Source organism: Pan paniscus, chromosome 10 (genome assembly GCF_029289425.2).
Source record: "Pan paniscus chromosome 10, NHGRI_mPanPan1-v2.0_pri, whole genome shotgun sequence".
NCBI classification, from domain to species: Eukaryota; Metazoa; Chordata; class Mammalia; order Primates; family Hominidae; genus Pan; species Pan paniscus.
In genome coordinates, this window is record NC_073259.2 from 120,735,188 (window position 1) to 120,756,069 (window position 20,882).

Genomic DNA, 20,882 nt, shown 5'->3' on the forward strand with positions numbered 1-20,882 from the left:
GGGAGGTACAGTCAGTCAATGTAGATCCAGCTTTTAGCACCACCGTTATCATCATATATTAGGCAGCAAATGCAGATCCACATCCCCTCAGTTCCTGGTTGTAGAACAAATGAATGAATGAAGTCTGGGAAAGCTAACATTTCCAGTTCAGTCCCAGCAGCCAAGGCAATTGCATTCTACATTACCTCATCTCTAATTTTATCCCCGTTCTGTAGGTGTGGACATTGAGGTGTAGATGTGTGAAATGATTCAATGAAGGTCACATAGCCACTTATGGAGGAGGTGGGACTTGAGTCCAGGCCTCCCTGATGTCAGGGCCAGAATTTCTAACCTCTCTGCTGCACTGAGAAGATAGGCTTGATCATTGCCAAGCTCCCTTAATCCAATTTTAGAATTTTCTACAAATCTTCCTCTTTTCATTGAACTAAGGCTTCCTTATCAGATTGGGTAGGAAGAAGCCAAGAAGAAATTCTTGCACAGTGAGGGATGATTTGGGGTCTAAAAGTTGAATTTTTCTCATCCCCTTTTATATATCCTTTTTTATTTTATTTATTTATTTATTTTTTACAAAATGTAACTTATGCCAGCTCTGTGAAGCAGAAAGTTTTGACTTTTTTTCCCCAGTGCTGCATTCTAGTTTCTAGAATAGTGTCTGACACATGAAGACAATAAATATTTATTGAATGAAGTAATAGATACTTGTTTACACATTTTTTTTTTTTTTTGAAATAGGGTCTCGCTCTGTCACCCAGGCTGGAGTGCAGGAGCAGATCATAGTTCACCGCAACCTCCGCCTCCTGGGCTCCAGTGATCCTTCCATCTTAGCCTCCAGAGTAGCTGGGACCACAGGCGAGTGACATTACACCTGGCTAATTTTTTAATGTTTTTGTAGAGACAGGGGTCTCACTGTGTGGTCTAGGCTGGTCTGGAACTCCGGACCTCAAGTGATCCTCCCACCTTGGCTTCCCAAAGTGCTGGGATTACAGACATGAGCCATAGCTCCTGGCAACATTTAATTTTTAATACAACTGTGTTCATATTATTAATACCATTCAAGGCTGGTGTGGTGACTCATGTCTGTAATCCCAGCACTTTGGGAGGCTGAGACGGGTGGATCGCTTGAGCTCAGGAGTTCCAGACCAGCCTGGGCAACATGGCGAAACCCCGTTCCTAAAAAAAACAAAACAAAAATTATCCAGGCATGGTGGTGCATGCTTGTAGTCCCAGCTACTTGGGAGGCTGACGCAGGAGGATGGCTTGAGCCCCGGTGGAGGTGGAGGCTGTAGTGAGCAGAGATTGCACCATTGCACCACCCCAGCCTGGGCAACACAGTGAGACCTCGTTACCAAAAAACCCCCCAAAAACAAACAAACAAACAAACAAAATCCCAACAAAAACCAACTCCCGGCCCCAGCTAAACCAAAACCATTAAACATTTTAAAAACTTCATTATATTATCTTGGTACATTTGCTTGTGAGTTCTATAGATCTGTCTCACTCTTGCTACAGGAGACTTCAAATGCCATGGAATACATGAACTTTCATTTTCTAATTGTGCTAAATATAAAGAACATAAAACTTACCATTCTCACCATTTTAAAATATACAATTGAGTAGCATTAAGGACATTCACAACATTGTTCAACCATTACTACTGTCCATTTCCAGAACCTTTTCATCATTCCAAACAGAAACTCTGTACCTGTTAAACAATAATTCCCATCTCCATTCTCTTCTCCCTAGCCCCTGGACACCATGTTTCTATTTTCTGCTTCTGTGAAATTGCCTCTTCTACATACCTCATGTAAGTGGAATCATACAATATTTGTCCTTTTGTGTGAGGCTTGTTTTACATAGCATAATGTTTTACGGGTTCCATGTTTTGTAGCATGTATCAGTATTTCATTCCTTTTTAAAGGCTGAATAATATTTCATTGTGTGGCTAGGCCACATTTTGTTTATCCACCCATTCATCTGGTGGAAGAATTGTGGTTGTTTCCACATTTTGGCTATTGTGAATAGTACTGCTATGAACATTTATGTACAAATGTCCATTTGAGTCTCTGCTTTCAAGTCTTTTGAGTACATACCTAGAAGTGGAATTACTAGATCATGTGGGAATTGTTTTTGAGAAACTGCCAAGTGGAGACCTTCATTTAAAAAAATCTAGAGCCAGGGTGTGGTGGCTCACACCTATAATCCCAGCACTTTGAGAGGCTGAGGTGGGAGGATCACTTGAAGCCAGGAGTTCGAGACCAGCCTGGGCAACATAGTGAGGCTCTGTCTGTACAAAAACATGAAAATATTAGCTGGGTGTGGTAGCGCTTACCTGTAGTCCCAGCTGTTTGGGAGGCTGAGATGGGAGGATTGCTTGTGCCCAGGAACTTGAGGCTGTCATGATCGTGCCACTATATTCCAGCCTGGGTGACAGAAAAAGACCCTGTTTCTCAAAAACAACAAAACTCCAAACCTGTTGCTCCCTCCATTTGTGCTAATAACCATGGGGCCAGAGTGGATGGGGACTGGACTGGTGGCTGTTGAGTGACCCAGGAGAGAACAGAGGCTCTGATCTTGGAGAGTCCCACCACCTGGTGTGATTCCTGCACAGTTTATTCTCCTCCTCCTTTCTTTCCTCTGCCCCATGCAAAAACTCATTCATTCATTTAATTACTCATTCATTCATTAATTCATTTTCAACAATATTCCCTGATTGCTTTTGTCATGCTTCAGGCACAGTTTAGGTGCTGGAATGTTTTGGTGAAAATAAGCAGCCAAAACCTCTGCCCTCAAAGAGCAAAACAGTCATGCATGGCTTAATGATGGAGATGTGCTCTGAGAAATGCACCTTTAGGTGATTTTGTTGTCATTTGACTGTCATAGCGTATACTTACATCAACCTAGATGGTATAGCCTATTGTACCACTAGGCTGTATAGTGTAGCCTATTGCTTCTTGGCTGCAAATCTGTACAGCATGTTACTGTACTGAATACTGTAGGCAGCTATAATACAGTTGTAAGTATTTGTGTATCTAAACATATCTAAATAGAAAAGGTACAATAAAAATACAGTATAAAAGATAAATACAGGCCGAGGGAGGTGGCTCACACCTGTAATCCCAGCACTTTGGGAGGCCAAGGTGGACGGATCACTTGAGGTCAGGAGTTCGAGACCAGCCTGGTCAACGGTGAAACCCCATCACTACTAAAAACACAAAAATTAGCCTGTATTCCCAGCTACTCAAGAGGCTGAGGCATGAGAGCTGCTTGAACCCGGGCGGCAGAGATTGCAGTGAGCTGAGATCATGCCACTGCACTCCAGCCTGGGTGACACAGCGAGACTCCATCTAAAAAAAAAAAAAAAAAAGATAAATTTAATTGTACACCTGTATAGAGAGCTTACCAGGAATGGAGCTTGCAGGACTGGAGGGTGCTGTGGGTGAGGGGTGAGTCAGTGAGTGAGTGGTGAGTGAATGCGAAGGCCTAGGACATTACTGTGCACTGCTGTGGACTTTATAAACACTGTCCACTTAGGCTACACTTAATTTATTTAAAAATTTCTTTCTTCAATAATAAATTAGCTTATTATAAACTTTTTACTTTATATACTTAAAAAAACCCTTTTTTTTAGGTTCGGAGGTACATGTGAAAGTTTGTTATATAGGCAAACTCGTGTCATGGGGGTTTGTTGTATTAGGTATTAAGCCTAGTGCCCAATAGTTATCTTTAATCTTTTAAAATTTTGACTCTTGTGAAAACACAAAGACATTGTTAAATCACAAACACATTGTATAGCTGTACAAAATATTTTCTTTCCTTATATCCTTATTCTATAAGCTTTTTTAATTTTAAGAACTTTTAATTTTATTTTTACTTTTTAAACTTTTTTTTTGTTAAAAACAAAAACACAAGCACACACATTAGCCTAGGCCTACACACACAGACATTGTTAAAGACACATACACTGTATTAGCTGTATTAGTCAAGATCGTTACCTTCCACTTCACAACTTTTCCACTGGAAGGTCTTCAGGGGCAAGAACTTGCACGGAGCTGTCCTCTCCTATGATAACAATCCCTTCTTCTGGAATCCCTCCTGAAGGACCTGGCTGAGGCTCTTGAGGAGATGTCACTCTTTTCAGAAACACGTCCATGGGGGGTTTGCTTGGTTTGTTTCCTTTTGTCCTCAGAGATGTGCTTGTAAGCAGATAATACACCATGAACATTCCCCTCTATTAATGAAAGCCTTTCAGTGTTGGGGTCCTTATTGCTTTCAAACTCTTTAAGGAGCTTTTTGAGGTCTGCAGAAGCATCTACTAAACCCGTCCCTGTGAATTTTCTTGGGGATTCTTCTTTTCCTTCTTCTGCAGTTTTCTTTTCTCTTGCCTTTTTTTTTTCACTATGCATTCCTGCTCCAGTTCCAACTTCTCATTAGTTAATTCCTCAGGAACCACGTCTAGGAGCTCCTCAGTGTCATCTTCATCCACACCCGGGTTAAAGTTGTTTGCCATCTCAACCAGAGCTTTGTCGATTTTTGCAACCTCCCCATTCTTGGCAAATCCTTTGAAATCACAGAGAAATCCCTTGAGTATCTTCTTGCAGATTCCATTTATATACTCCTTGGTGACATCACCCCAAGCCTCAGCAAGGTTCTTGGTGTAGTTACAGACGTTGCAATTCTTTCAGAATTCATCAGTGTCTTCCTCAGTTGCAGCGGTAGGCTGGGCAAAGGTTCTCCTCAGATGGTAGGTCTTACAAGCTGCTGTAACTCCTTGATCCATTGGTTAGTTCAAGGAGGTGGTGTTCAAAGGTAGAAACACCACTTTGATATTGGGATGAAGATCACCAATAAAAGGAGTATGTGTGGGAGCATTATCAACACTAAGCAAAATCGTGAAAGGCTTGTTCTCCTCTATCAGTGTTTCCCCATTTTGCTGGCAGAGCAATTCAGGAGGGCATCATCCATCCATGACTTCTTATTCATGTGTCATCCATCCATGACTTCTTATTCCTCCTCCACTCCTCTGGTGGTGTGTGCTGATTGCTATGCTTGAAGGCCATGGCTTGAAGGCCAGACCACAAAGGGTTTCATTTTGTAGCCTGCAACATTGTCTCAGAGCAAGACGGTTATCCTGTCCTTAAAAGCCTTGAAACCTGGCATTGACTTGGCCTCCTTATGGATAAAAGTCCTTTCAGGCATCTGTTTCCAGAATAGGGAAGATTTGCTCTGGCAAGTAATTTTCCTCTACAATCAGCTTATCTAGAGTTTCCAAAAATTCTTCAGCTGCGTTCACATCAGCACTTGCAGACGCACCACTCACATTTTCATTATGTAATGAATAATGATTCATGAATTGTTTAAACCACCCAGTGCTAGCAGTAAACTCAACATCATAGTCGGGTCCAGCCTTTTCTTTCAGCATTGCAAAACCAACTTTTTGCTTAAGCTGTGATCATCCTGGTGCTGAGAGGGACCTTGTGTGTCCGGTCTTCAATCTAGGTCAATAGAAGTTTCTTCATGTCTGATTTGGGCCCATCTCGAATTTTTGTTGTTCTTTTTTTCTTTTTTTGAGACAGTCTTGCTCTGTCACCCAGGCTGGAGTGCAGTGGCGCGATCTCAGCTCACTGCAACCTCTGCCTCCCTGGTCCCAGCGATTCTGGTGCCTCAGCCTCCCGATTAGCTGGGATTACAGGTGCGCATCACCATGCTTGGCTAATTTTTTTGTATTTTTAGTAGAGACGGGGTTTCGCCATGTTGACCAGGCTGTTCTTGAACTCCTGACCTCAGGTGATCCGCCAGCCTCAGCCTTCCAAAGTGCTGGGATTACAGGCATGAGCTACCACGCCCAGTCCCATTTTTGTTAGTCTTGTTACCTTCAATGAAGCAGATCCTTAAACAACTCCAGTCACTTTGTTCTTGTTCAAGATCATAGCTGCAGGAATGGGACATGCTTGCCTAGTGAGCAACAACCATCACTTTCAATTTCATTTTTTCATTTCCTGGTCAGTCACTCTACGTGGCCTCTTACTGGTAACATTAGCTGTCGATTTTGTGCACTTAGGGGCCATGATGGACAGAACAAGAGCACAAGAGAAAATGATGCAACCACGAGTCTTGGTAAACACAGATGTATGAGGCTGCTTCTGGGCTAACATGGCATCCTGCTTTACAGCAAACTTTTCTTTCATTATTATAGATTCAGGGGGCACATGTGCAAAGTTGTTTGCCATCTCAACCACAGCTGTGTTGATTTTTGCAACCTCCTCAACCTTGGCAAATCCTTTGACGTCATAGATAAATCTCTCGAGTGTCTTCTTGCAGATGCCATTTATATACTCCTTGGTGACATCACCCCAAGCCTAAGCAAGGTTCTTAGTGTACTTATAGATGTTGTAATTCTTCCAGAATTTATCAGTATCTTCTCAGTGTCTTCCTCAGTTGCACTGATGGGTATATTGTGTAATGGTGAGGTTTGGGCCTCCATTGTATCCGTAACCCAAATAGTGAACATTGTACCCAACAGGTAATTTTTCAATACTCAATCCCTTCCCACTCTTCCCCCTTTTGGAGTCCCCAGTGTCTATTATTCCCCTCTCTATGTCCATTTGTACTCATCGTTTAGCTCCCACTTATTGGTGAGAATATGCGATATTTGATTTTCTGTTTCTGAGTTATTTCCCATAGGATAATGGCTTCCAGTTCCACCCATGTTGCTGTGAAAGACATGATTTCATACTTTTTAATGGCCATATAGTATTCCATGGTGTGTATATATATATATATATATATATATATATATATATATATCTCCACATTTTCTTTATCCAATTATCCATTGATGGACACTTAGGTTGATTCCATGACTTTGCTATTGTGAATAGTGATGTGATAAACATATGAGTGAATGTGTCTTTTTTATATAATAATTTATTTTTTGGGGGTAGATATCCAGTAGTGGAATTTCTGGGTTGAATGGTAGCTTATTTTTGGTTCTTTGATAAATCTCCATACAGGTTGTTCTAATTTACATTCCTACCAGTAGTGTTCCCTTTCCTCCACATCCTTGCCAACACATATTGTTTTTTGACTTTATAATAATAGCCATTCTGACTGGTGTAAGATGGGATCTCATTGTAGTTTTAATTTGCATTTCTCTGATGATTAGTGATGTTGAGCATTTTTTCATATGTTTGTTGGCCACTTGTATGTCTTCTTTTGAGAAATGTCTGTTTATATTCTTTGCCTACTTTTTAATGGCGTTATTTGTTTTTTTTCTTGTTGAGTTGTTTGAGTTCCTTGTAGATTCTGGATATTAGTCCTTTGTCAGATGCACAAACTTTTTATAAGCAGAAGGAATACACTCTAAAATAATGATAAAGCATAGTAAATATATAAATCAGTGACATAGACATTTATTATTATTATCAAGTATTATGTACTGTACAGAACTTCATGTGCTACACTTTCATACAACTGATGGCATAATAAATTTGATTAGACCAACATCACCGCAAGCAAATGAGTAATGCGTTATGCTATGATCTTATGATGGCTATGATGTCATTAGGTGATAGGAATTTTCCAGCTCCATTATAACCTTATGGGATCACTATTGTATGTTTTTGTGGTCCATCATTGACCTAAACATTATGTGGTATGTGACTGTATTATGATAATTATGAACAGTCCAAAAAACAAAATGAATGAATAAATAATACAGAGGCTTTAGAAAGTGAAGATTGCCATGAAAAAATGAAATAGGGGAAGTGGGTAGGGGGTGCTGAGATGATGGGTGTTGTGATTTTAAACAGGAGGTCAGAGGAAGCCTCACTGGGAAAGTGACATTTGAGCAACGACCTGAAGAAGGGAGGGAGTTGACTGTGTGGATAAGGGGAAGAGCATTCCAGGCAGAGGGAACAGCCAGTGCAAAGGCCCTGAGGTGGGTGCCTCCCTGCTGTGCTCATGGAACAGTGTAACTGAGGCAGTGTGAGCAAGAGGGAATGTGGGAGGAGATGAGGTTGGTGAGATCATGGGGCAGATTGCACAGAGCCTTGTAGACCACTGTCAAGTCTGTGAAGTAGGGCATCTCTGGAAGACTTCGATGGAGGAATAGTGGGATCTGATTTTAAAATCTTATTTTATATATGTATTTTTTATTTTATTTATTTATTTATTTTGAGATGGAATCTTGCTCTGTCGTCCTGGCTGAAGTGTAGTGGTGCCATCTGGGATCACTGCAACCTCCACCTCCCCAGTTCAAACGATACTTGTGCCTCAGCCTCCCAAGTAGTTGGGGCTACAGGTGTGTGCCACCATGCCTGGCTAATTTTTGTATTTTTAGTAGAGATGGGGTTTTGTCATGTTGGCCAGGCTGGTCTTGAACTCCTGACCTCAAGTGATCTGCCCACCTCGGCCTCCCGAAGTGTTGGGATTGCAGGTGTGAGCTGTAGTGCCTGGCCATCTTATTTTATTTTTAGCAGGACCATTCTGTCTGCTGTGTTGACAGTAGCCTGCAGGGCATTGAGGACAAAGGCAGGGAGACCCATTAGAAAACAGTTACAATGATCTGGGTGAGAGAAGACGAAGCCTCCTTCCAGGGTGTCAGCTGTGCAGGTGGTAAGAGGTGTTTGGATGCTGGACATATTTTGCAGGCTGAGCCAATAGGATTGCTGATGGATCGTATGGCTTGTTTGTCTGTAAAATGCTCTAATGAAAACAAATGTTTTGCTGTATCTATAGGAATGGCTGCTAAGTGTTTGATCTATTGGGGCAAGATCAATTTGTTGATAGGTAATGGTTCCTGTTGGACTGGTGCCCAGATTGCCAGATTAATCGAACTTCCAGGCCAACAGCGCCTCATGGTCCATCTACTTGGGCTTGGAGGAAGGGGGAAAAGATGCTGATATTAACAGTTAACATTGAGAACTCACTTTATACCAGGTGCTGTGCTTAGCACTCATATCTCATGTAGTAGATAGATTATCTTTGTTATGTACTTAGCCATTTTTTGAAACAATCACAAATTTACAGAAAAGTTGTGAATACAACACCAGAATTTTTTTTCCCACTGAATCACTTGAGAGTAAATTGCTACCTGCTTCCCCATCACCTAGAAATACTTTAGTGTTTATGTCCTACAAACAAAGATATTCTCCTGCTTAGCCACATTACAACCATCCTAACCAAGAAATGAACGTGAATGCATCACGACCATCTAGCCCACAGGAAAGTCCTTTGGAGTGAAAGGATCTCACCTAGAATCAGGAATCACATTTCCTTGTCATATATCTTTAATCTCCTTCAGTTTGGAATGCTTTCTCAGACTTTCTTTGACTTTCCTAACCTTGACCTTTTGAAGATTATGGGCCAGTTTTCTGTTGAATGTCCCTCAGATTTGATTTATCTGATGTTTTCTGATGATTAAATTCAGGTTGTGCATCTTTAGCAAGAGTATTACAGAAGGGATACTGGTTTCTCCTTGCATCTTGTTGGATGGCACATGATTTTGATCTGTCTCATTGCTGATGGTATTCAATTTGATCACTTGATTAAGGTAGTATCTGCCAGGCTTCTACAAGTAAAGTTATCCTTTTCCTTTTTAAAATTGGTATCTATTTTGTGGGAGATACTTTGAGGCTATGTAAAAATCCCATTCCTCATCTAACTTTATCTTTCTGTCAATCAATCTATCTATCCATCAGTTGATCACTGTATGGACTCATTGTTGTGGATTTCATTTAATGGGGTTCTAACTATCATTGTCCCTGGTTTGGCCAGTAGGAGCTCTTTCACGCTGACTCCTAGGTCTGTTTGATCTGTCTGCATCATTCTTCCAGTGCCCCTTTGCTTTCTGGTACAGGATACTCCAGTTTCATCTTGCACTTTTCTTGCTCCAGCCCTGCTATCAGTCATTTCTCCAAAAAGCCCTGTCTCTTTTTAGTGGTGAATGGTTTTTAGAAGCTAGGATCTGGGTATGAGGTGTGCTCATCAATATTGGGGTATTGCTTTTTCCAGGTCCTCTAAGAGACAGAAGTAGGGAAGATATGGATATGAATATATAAGCACACATACATATGCAAATATATACATATTATATGCATTGATAAACAAATATATGCATATTATGTATCTATGCATTGATAAATATATACATAAATAAATATACAGACATGCATAATCAATCTATATATATCAATGTACATCAGTCTATATATTGAAAACCATAGAACTCTAATTCTAATTGAATGCCACAGAGTTTATTCTAGTTTTCTCCCTTTCTATATTTGTAACTCCCTTATCTAATATTGACTAAAGTGACACACATTATTCTTACTCTAGTTGCTTATTTGATTAATCTTCCTATATGTGAACAGTCTGCTTTCTTGGCCACACCCCCTGCCCCATACCAATTCCCTTCTCATCCTACTCCTGACCTCTCCCCATCTCCTGTCTTGCTCTGTACCACCTGATGGCTGCCAAAAGGAAGCAAAAAGGAAAAGCTATAAAAACTATTTTTTGGTTGGGTGTGGTGGTTCACCTCTGTAATCCCAACACTTTGGGAGGCTGAGTCAGGAGGGTCACTTGAGGCCAGCAGTTTGAGGCTATACTGAGCTATGATTTCACAATTGCACTCCAGCCTGGGTGACAAAGTGAGACCCTGTCTCCAAAACAAACAAACAAAAATCCCAAAACTATTTTTTAAATCCTATTTTATAGATGGAAAAACTGAGGTCCAGGAAAGATTAAGCAATACGCCCACAGCTAGTGTGCAGTGGAGGAGGGGTTCAAATCTATGAAGTCTAGTTCCAGCTCTTGCTCTTAATTAACCCTTAGGTCACACTGATCTATGCACAGAGTGATGAATAGATTCTCATGGGATCTGACAGCTGGGCAGTGGAGCCTCAGGAGAATAGACAAGCTCTGGTCATCTACCAGTTGGCTTGGTACCATCTTTAGAACAGGGAAAGGAGTCTGCCTTCATTCCATCACGGGCTCACTTCTGGCCTCATAGAGGCTTAGTTTCCTTAACTGAAAAATAGAGATAATTATAGTGCCTACCTCAGAGGGTTCGTGTGAAGAGGCAACGTGATTATGTATGGAATGCGTCATCTAGATACATTCTCGGGTCCCTGAGCCTCAGACCCATGCTGTACCCACTCTTGTGGAATACAGAATGGTGGCTGGGAGCAGGATGAGACCTTGGGTGCCTCATTTAGCTTTTTGGTGCCTCAGTTTCCTCAAGTGCAAAATAGAAGTGTGGGATTTAAAGTCAGACAGACACCTAAGTTCAAATCTTGGATCTACTACTCACTTGATAGATGGCCTTGAGCAAGCCAGAGCCACTCCCAAAGCCTTAGTTTTTCCATCTGACAAGGGGGACAACTACAGCCCCTGCTTTCTTAGGCAGGTGTGTGGATTCTGTGGAGGAAATTTGTGTAGAGGACCTAGCAGATAACTGGCCCATGGAAAGTGGTTGGTAAATGTGCACCTGGGATTCTTGTTTAGGTTTTAGGAAATAGCGTGTTTTATTTAAAAGGCAAAAATAGCAAGTAGAAACACTATTTGGTCTATACATATGGAAGGGATCTTCCTGGAAGGAAACAGTTGTCCTCTCATTCTACAGATGAGGCAACTGAACCTCAGAAATGAGTGAGAGGCTCTTGATAGGAAGCAGCTGTGGGGTTCAGAGTTTTGTCTCCTGTTCAGTCTTCAGAATATTCCCTTAAGAGTGGATGTGCTACCTTCTGTGAGCAATTAAGGAAGTGATTTTGGAAGCACTTCCGCTGATTAAAATGAAAACACTTTGTTTCTGTGGCAGCATTGAACAAACTCCCCCCAGCCACCACCCACCCCCCAAATAAAAGGACCCAGTGCATTTTGGGTTGGTGGCCATCTGCAGCTGCACCCGAGGTGCAGCTGTACACCTGAGGTGTTTGAACATCAAAGCAGGGATCATCCCCTCCTCTCTATACAATGGGGACAAAATTGCTTTCTTCTGACTGAGACATAATTGAGTCACAATCTCAGTAGGGACAAGGGAGGACAAAATGCTGAAAGTCATTCTGTACCTCTGCAAAGTTATTTACTCTACAAGCATTGAGCAGAGCAGCTTTGCTTTCTTTGGGTTTCGATTAACTTTTCTTTTTTGGTCTACCACGTATTGAGTGCTTACTGCGTGAGTGACTCTGTATGAAGCTCTTTATCTATTGTAAGGGAGTGTTTCCCTGGCTTGTCTCCCATTTGACTCACTCCAGATTAATCACTTCTCCAATTAAGTCTAACTCCAAAGAAACACAATGCTGGACAAAGAAGTTTTAGCATGAGATACATTTATATATCCATCCATCCATCAGTCCATCCATTCATCCATCCATCCATCCATCCTGTGAGAAAAGTATTGTTATTTCCATTTATAGATCAGGAACCCAAAGTTCAGAGAGGTTGTGATGTGTCTAAGATCAAACAATGAGAAGCAGTGCTGGCTTTTGCTATATGCAAAATGGGAGCTCATTCCTCTCCCATGGTCTATGGCAGAGGTCAGCAGGCATTTCTTGGAAGGGGCCAGTTAGCAATTATTTTAGGTTTTGCAAACTATATGGTTTTTCTCTCAATTGCTGAATGCTATATGGTTTCTCTCTCAACTGCTGAACTCTGAGTGAGTTCAGTACCAAAGCATTGTGGCAGGGAAGCAGCCATAGACAATATATAACTGAATGGGTGTGGCTGTATTCCAATAAAACTTTGCTTACAAAAAAAAAAAAAAACAGGTAGCAGGCCAGATTTGACCCATGGGTCATAGTTGGCCAACTCCTGCTTTACAGTCCTGTTAATCATGGTGGCTCATTCTTCCCAAACCCCTAGTTATAGGGGTGGGTGCATGACCAGGCTGGGGCAATCAGAGGAGACTTCTCTGGGATTGAAAAATTTATGGTGAAGAAGTATCCTTTCCACTGGGTTTCTAAGCTAGAAGAATATGAACATGGAGCTGGAGGTGGCTATCATGTAGAGTGAAGCCAAGCAAAGATGAGGATGGCTAAGTGATTGGTGTGTGTGTGTGTGTGTGTGTGTGTGTGAAAGAGAGAGAGAGAGAGAGTGAGAGAGAGAGAGAGAGAGAGAGAGAGAGAAAGATTAATTAAGCTTCTGGATTAAACCAAGCCTGATCTGAGTGAAACATATACCCTTAGATTCTCCAATAATGTGAGCCCATAAATTCTTTGTTTTAGTGGTGGGGACAGGATCTCACTTTGTTGCCCAGGTTGAAGTACAGTGGAGCAATCTTGGCTCACTGCAGCCTTGAACTTCTGGGCTCAAGCGATCCTCCCACCTCAGTCTCCTGAGTAGCTGGCACTACAGGTGTGTGTTACCATGCCTGACTAATTTATATATATGTATTTTGTAAAGATGGGATTTTGCCATGTTGCCCAGGTTGGTCTTGAACTCCTGGACTCAAGCAATCCTCCCACCATGGCCTCCCCTTAGCTGTGACCATAGACATGCACCACCATGCCCAGCTAATTTACTTATTATTATTATTTTTTATAGAGACAGGGTCTCACTATGTTGTTCTGGCGGATCTTGAACTCCTGGGCTCAAGTGATTTTCCTGCCTTGGCCTACCAAAGTGCTGGGATTACAGGCATGAGCCACTGTGCCTGGCCCCATAAATTCTTATTTATTCATTTATTTGCTAAAATGGGTTTGAATTGGGTTTCTGTCATTCAAAATCAGGAGTCCAGACCAATACACCCCCAGCATGTTGGCCTCATTGTCTCCTGCTACTGTCTCACTTTTTCCATGTGATGAAAAATGCTCACCCCAAAGCTACAGAATCACATATTTCCAGTATATAAACCAAGAGAAAGAGGTAGTCTTCCTCACTAGTTTTACTAGAACATCCCAAAGAAGACCACTGTCCATTCCTAAAAGCTCACTTTGTTCAGAAGGATGGCAGACTCTGATTGACTAATTGGCTGGGTCTGGGTCAAAGGCCTACTCCATGGTTGGGAGTGGGATGGGGAAAGAAGTGTGGGGGGCATGTTCTGAGAAGCTCAAGCCAGCAGTTGCCAAGGGGAATAGTTTTTGAGCTGAGTCTTGAAGAATGTGTAGGTGAAAGGTCAAAATATTTCAGGACAAGGGAAGAACATGTGCAAAACCTTAGAGAGGGGTACAAGCAAAATGCTGGGAGTTCACATGGCTTAAGCATGGAGTACATGCAGAGTGGTTGGAGGCAAGAAAGGGTGAAGGTCAGACCAGGAAGGAAGAAGGCAGAGGACTTTATGAGCCATGATGAGGAGTTAGGATTATGTCATGAAGGCAATGGGGATATATTTGGGGGATTTAAGCAGGAGGTAAACAATCAGGTTCTCTCTCCAGAAAGTAGTTTTTGGTCGAAGGTTGGAGAATGGGCAGAACTGGATGGCAGGGAGACCAGTAAGGAATATTTGTAGTTATCCAGGCAGGTGGAAGTAAATGTGGGGTGTGAAACATATCTTCTGGATGTAATAGTTGAAAACAAATCTCCTATATATAGTTTACTAGAAGCCTGGAAGAGGTAAATGGGAAGTGCTGCTGGATTGGCCCCCTGAGGGTTTTGGTTCCAGTGAATTGTCCTTGTCTTCATTATAAGGGAAAGAGAGAGAGGGGCTGAAACCTAGGGTTGTGGAGGGCAACTTCAAGTTTTGAATGGAAGGTAGCAAGAGAGGTCATCCGCTGGTAACTGTAGATGATTTTTGTGCTTTGTGTCACATCCCCTCTGCGCAACCTGATTTCAGCACTGAGAGGATGGACAGCACCACGACCCCGTGTCTTCTATGGACAGCGCACCCACTGCACGGCCTCTATGTTTTTCTGTTTCAGAGATCTCTTCTATATCACAGAAGGCTCCTCAGTCTGTGGCTGGAAGAGCTGGGGACTTAACACTCTCAGAAGTCTCTCTCGTTCCATGGCGGGGGTGGGGGGTGGGGGGATAAGAATTTGTGGATAAATACCCCAGGTTGTCCTTCAGAGGGACATTGTGAGGCACATTACACATGGTCCATTTGAGGCTCCCCAGCAAGGTTAAGTCATAGTTTCCCACAGAGGTAACCAGCTCACTAACACATCTTTAACGGATTTTCTTCCCTTTTCATCTCACTTTCCTACTGCCTCATCCCTGTACCGAGGATCACCTCCCAAATAAATGATCTGTACCCCAGTCCATATCTCAGGCTTTGCTTTTGAGGGAGTCCAGACCAAGATGGCCTCCAACTTGGACTCCAGGAACAAATGCCTCTACTCATGTGAAACAGAGCTATGACTTTGTAGGACCTGTAAACACAGGGAATGTCAGCAACAAAAGGGGACTTAGAAACAATCCAACCCTATCTCATTATTGAACTTAGTGTGTCAGAAGGGCCATATTGTCCTACTGACTGTCAGGACTCAGGCTATCCAAGCTTGAATCCTGGCTGTTCTATTTACTAGAAATCGACTAATCACTTAACCTTCTTATGCCTCAGTTTCCTCATCTGTAAAGTAGGGATAATAATTGTCCTTATCTTAGAGGTTAAATTTTGTGAAGATTAAATAAGTAAACCTAGGTAAAGGGCTGAGAACAGTGCCTGGCACAAGGTCAGGTATTCTATACGTTTTAATTGTTGTTATTATTTAATTTCTGCTGTTTGTTTGAATTTGAATGTTTGCTTGATTTGGGCTATTATCAGGCTTTGCTCAAATTTCTTTTATCCTTTCTTCCCCAATCTCAGGCTCTCCTGTCAGAGTTTTGGTCTATCTCCTTCATTGCATAAGGAGATTAGACTTATTTTAGGAATACCAGTTGTGAATTCATTTGATAAAAAGGAAGGATTGTCTTGTGATGTGAGTGACCTCCCATAACTGTTTCATAAACTCAGATTTTAGAAACATCAGATTTCCTGAAAGTTACTTTGCCACTGCAAAGCCTTCCTGAGCCATGTACAGCCTTTGAGGCAGGCACAGTTATTTCAAAGGCACAAAGCCACTGGTCGGTCAGGTGAATCTAAGTGAACTTAGGGTGAAAAGCATGAAGTTCAAGACTAGCAGGCCAGCTCCCTTGCTACTTACTCGACACATGCATTGATGTATCAGACAACTCCAACTGCTTGCCTTTACCTGAGTTGGGAGTCAGGTTCTGCAGATTCAGCTGTGGCTGCAGCCACAATGTAGGTCACTGACGGGAAATTATCTTGCTGCTGTTTCAGACAGAAATGGAACTTAATAGCTTATGTCTTTTTTCCTCTGCTGTGTGGTGCCAGGGGCATTTTAGTGGTTCAGGGAAGGTAGGGGATATGTCTAAAAGGCTTGCCTTTTAGGGTCCTATTTCATCCATCAGATGTGACTACATTCTGGATTTTCTTCCCTGGCCAGTCTTTGGTCCTCATTGCCATCAATTCTCCTTGCCTTTGGAACCAGCCTGTGCCTCCCAGCTCTGACACTTACAGCTGCTGTGGGCTTCACCTGAAACTTCTCATGTTTAACTGCTACAATCCAGCTGAGCAGTTGATGATGTGAAAATAGGACTGCTTTAGTTCCCCCCTTCACACTTGGAACCTGGGGAAATAAGCGGCAGGAAGACTTTTTTTGTCAGCTGCAAGTTTTTTTCTGGTCAAAGCAAACTGAATTAAAAAGCAGTGGTTGAAGTGGCAAAGATGCATGAATCAGAGAGCTTGGTGGGGAAGAGATGTCTGCACTTGTGAAGTAGGTTCTTAGAGGTAAAATGGGGAAAGGGAAGGGTCTCTCAGTGCTACTCCCAGCACATCTACTTTGCTCCAAAGCAAAAGTCCTGAGAAACTGGGTAAACCACATTTCTGGAGCCCAACTCTTAATGTCATTGTTACCATATGTTCAAATGGGTTTTATTTTCATCATGACTGATTTCCAGTCGGCAGGGACTTAGCTTCAATTCATTCTCCATCACCATTTAGAATCACTGATCTGATCCTGTGTACCTACAACATTTCAATGGCTTCCAAGGCTCTTAAAATAAAGACCTGAATCCTCACCATGGGGACCTTACTTCACCTCTGCAGCCTCATCTCAAGCCACTCTCTGGTTCTCTGCTCCAGCCACAAAGGCTTTTTCCAAGTTCCTTAAAAGCAGAGTGCCTCACCTCTTCTGCTGCAGGACCTGTGCGCATGTTATTTTTGTCTGCTTTATCTTTCTTCCTTTCTAGGTAATCTCATTCAGTCTTCAGGTTTTAAATGCTATGGATGTGCAGGCAACTCCCAGATACATATCTCTAGCCCCAACTTCTACCCTGCAGTGCCAAATGGTATATATACCTAGGAATTATATATATACTCACATCTTCACTTAAATGTTCATTAGGAAGCTCAAATAATATGTCAAAAGTTGCCTTTAATTCTTCCTCCCACCCTGGACCCTTTTTTCTCCAAGTGTTCATCTTGGCAAATGGTATGACTCTCCACCTAATTGCTCAGGCAGAAAATGCAGGAGTAATTTGTGATTTTTTTTTTCTATATAAGTCAGGGTCCCAATGGGAAATACGGCACACTGAAATCAGGATAATTTAAGGACAAGTTATATATAAAGGGACTGATTAAAAAGATGTGAATGAAGAGAACACCTAGGGACAGTGCAGGGACCCAGGGCTAGAAGCAAAAGAGCTATCACCATTCATGGGCAGAGATGAATAAAGAGAGAGAGAGAGAGAGAGAGAGAGAAATTACTGGAACACAGGAGAGAATTGTTTAGAGCAGGCCACCTTGGAGGATCACTGAAGTCAGGAGACACAGCCATCCTGAGGCAACTTTGCAAAGAAAGAGTTGGGGACAAATATCTTGACCTCATTCTCCTGCTTCATCTGATCTCTTTCTCCCCATTGGAACAGTGGATGGCCTGAGAAGGAACTAATAAAATGTTGAATGAATGGATGGCAAGTTCTCCCCTTCTGTTTTGACCTAGTTAAGCCCACTATGTTCTTCAGACCTCAGATCAAATGTCTCTTCCTCCAGGAAGTCTTCTCTGACTTCCCTAGACAAGATCACCCCCATGTTATACACTTCCATGGCTTCATTCATAGCCCCACTGCATATTGTAATTATACATTCATGTGATTATTTAATTGATCTATCTCTTCATGGCCCAGCTGTAAGATCCATGGTGGCAGGGATCATATTTATCTTACTCACCATTCATCCCCTGCACCCAGCACAATGCCTGTCCTACAGGTGGCCCCCCAAAATGTTTATGAAATAAATAAATCAAATTTCTTTAAGATTGTTCATCTTGAACAGGTAGATAATGATCTATAAAGAGCTCTTAGAGTGACCAGTGATGCTTTGGGAAAAGTCAGCAACCTTCCAATTTTTCTCTGTAAACTGAATTTCCCTCTGGTTCATTTTAAAAAGTAAATGGCATCAATGATAAACTGGGTAAATAAAATGTGGCACATATACACCATGGAATACCATGCAGCCTTAAAAAAATGAGTTCATGTCCTTTGCAGGGACATGGATGAAGCTGGAAGCCATCATTCTCAGCAAACTAACACAGGAACAGAAAACCAAACACCACATGTTCTCACTCGTAAGAGGGAGTTGAACAATGAGAACACATGGACACAGGGAGGGGAACATCAAACACCAGGCCTGTCGGGTGGTGGGGGCAAGGGGAGGGAGAGAATTAGGACAAATACCTAATGCACGTGGGGCTTAAAACCTAGATGATGGATTAATAGGTGCAACAAACCACCATGGCACATGTATACCTATGTAACAAACCTACATGTTCAGCATATGTATCCCAGACTTAAAGTTAAAAAAAAAAGTAAGTGGACAGAGAATGAATTAGCAGTGCAGCATCCTCAATGCTGCCCTGATTCGACATCCTCAGAACTCCTCATGGCTTTTATTTTTTGGGTTCAGAATAGAATACCAACATGGATTTACATGCAGACATTTGTCTCCCCTACAGCTTCATGAGCAATGAAAATGAATAAGACTCCTTCTCTTTCCTCTATTTCAAATCCCATCTAAATCCACCAGACAGCAATACATCAATGATAACCAGAGTTGCTGGGTAAGGTTGTGTAGGTTGCTCACTGCTCAAGAGTAAGAGGTCATTGGGAATGAAGTCCAGCCCAAACTCCGTTTACCACAGGAGGCGGGGCTGGAGGAAGAGCTCCTTTTCTTAATTTGCACAAAGGGCCGTATGAACTAGCAGTGGTCCTGAAAATGACAATTAGGAGTAAAGCTGGCTTGTGATAGATACCTCAATTATCCTAATTTGATCATTCCATGTTGTAAACTTGTATCAAAACATCACATATATTCCATAAATATATACAATGATCATGTGCCCATAATAATTAATTTAAAAATAATAAAGCTGACTTGAGTTCAAAGAAATGTTGGCCAAAAAGCCTGATCAATACACTGTCATCTGCTCATTGTGGCCATGAATGCTTAAAAGTTTCCCCATGATTGTTTTATTTAATTACAAAGATAATACACATTTTCATAAATTAACCCACATCACAAGGAAATAGAGTAAAAAGTGAAAGAATTCTCTCACCCTCTCACAATCCACAAAGCCAATCACTATTAGGAGTTTTCTTGGCCTACTTTCAGATTTTTAAAATGTTTTTATAAACATATTTTCTAGAGTATACACACATGTGATCAACATTCATGATTTACATAAATGAGATCATACTGTGTAGATTGTTCAGCTACTTGTTTTCTTTGCTAATATATCTTGTACGTTTTTCTTGTAGCACTTAAGGGTCTACTCATTCTTTCTTTTTTGTGGCCATAATATTCTATTGTATGGCTATAGCATAATTTTTTTCAAATGTGTTAATGAAAATGACTACAACAGCAATTGATACTTCCTCTTTGCTGGATATTATAGCATAATTTATTTAATCAGTCTCCAATTGATGGATATGTGGATTTTTCCCAATGTTTTGTTACTATAAACAATGTTATAGTGTCCATATTTGGTATATATTTTTCAGTACATGCACAACTATTTCTGTAGAATTTATTTTCAGAAATAGTATTGATGGATTAAAGAATGTGTGTATTTAAAATGTTAGACATTGCCAAAAACCTTCTTAAGAGGCGATATCCATTTACTCATCCACTTATAGGAAGCCAAAAGCTTTCAGCTCTTTGCTTCTTTGTTTTTTCTCTGAGATGGAGTCTCGCCTTGTCGCCCAGGCTGGAGTGCAGTGGTGCAATCTCGGCTCACTGCAACCTCTGTTTCCTGGGTTCAAGTGATTCTTGTGCCTCCACTTCCCAAGTTGCTGGGATTACAGGTGTGCACCACCATGCTCAGCTAATTTCTGTATTTTTATTAGAGATGGGATTTCAACATTTTGGCCAGGCTGGTCTCGAACTCCTGACCTCAGGAGTTCTGCCTTGGAGCTCTTTTCTACTGAGCTCTTGAATAGCACACAAAATAAGAGGGTATATATATTAGTTAACTATTACTAGTTAGCTATTACTACGTAGCAGACCACCCAAAGTCTTAAGACAACAACCATTTATTTAGTTCATGATTTTGTGAGTTACAGATTTAAGCTGGATTGAACAATGGGTTGTTCTTTAGGTCTGGGCTGGGCTTACCTGGTCTTGGCTGGGTCTCATCTGTCTTAGTCAGCTGGGGGCTAGGTGATATGGGATGATTTTGGCTGGGATGAGTTATATCTGCTTCACGCAGTGTTTACCGTCTATTTCAAGCTTGTTCTCAGTGACAGTTCTCAAGAGAGAACAAAAGCACACAAAGTCTCTTGAGGCACAGGTTTGGGGTTGCACACCATCACTTTCATGACACTTCAGTGGCCAAAACAAGACACGAGGCCAGCCTAGATTTAAGGGGTGGGAAAGCAAACCTCACCTGTTG

General features: G+C 41.7%; 1 protein-coding gene across 8 annotated transcripts in view; it reads left to right on the forward strand.

Moving 5' to 3' along the window:
* The window catches only part of RPH3A (rabphilin 3A), a 320,980-nt gene that overhangs the window by 67,892 nt on the left and 232,206 nt on the right, over positions 1-20,882 (forward strand). For 2 of the 8 annotated variants that reach the window (XM_055096191.2, XM_055096192.2), the window contains one exon: positions 1,744-1,804. The exons of the other annotated variants lie outside the window; for them this stretch is intronic. The gene's annotated coding sequence lies outside the window, so the exon portion shown is untranslated. The remainder of the gene's footprint in view (positions 1-1,743; positions 1,805-20,882) is intronic. 8 annotated transcript variants of the gene reach the window in all.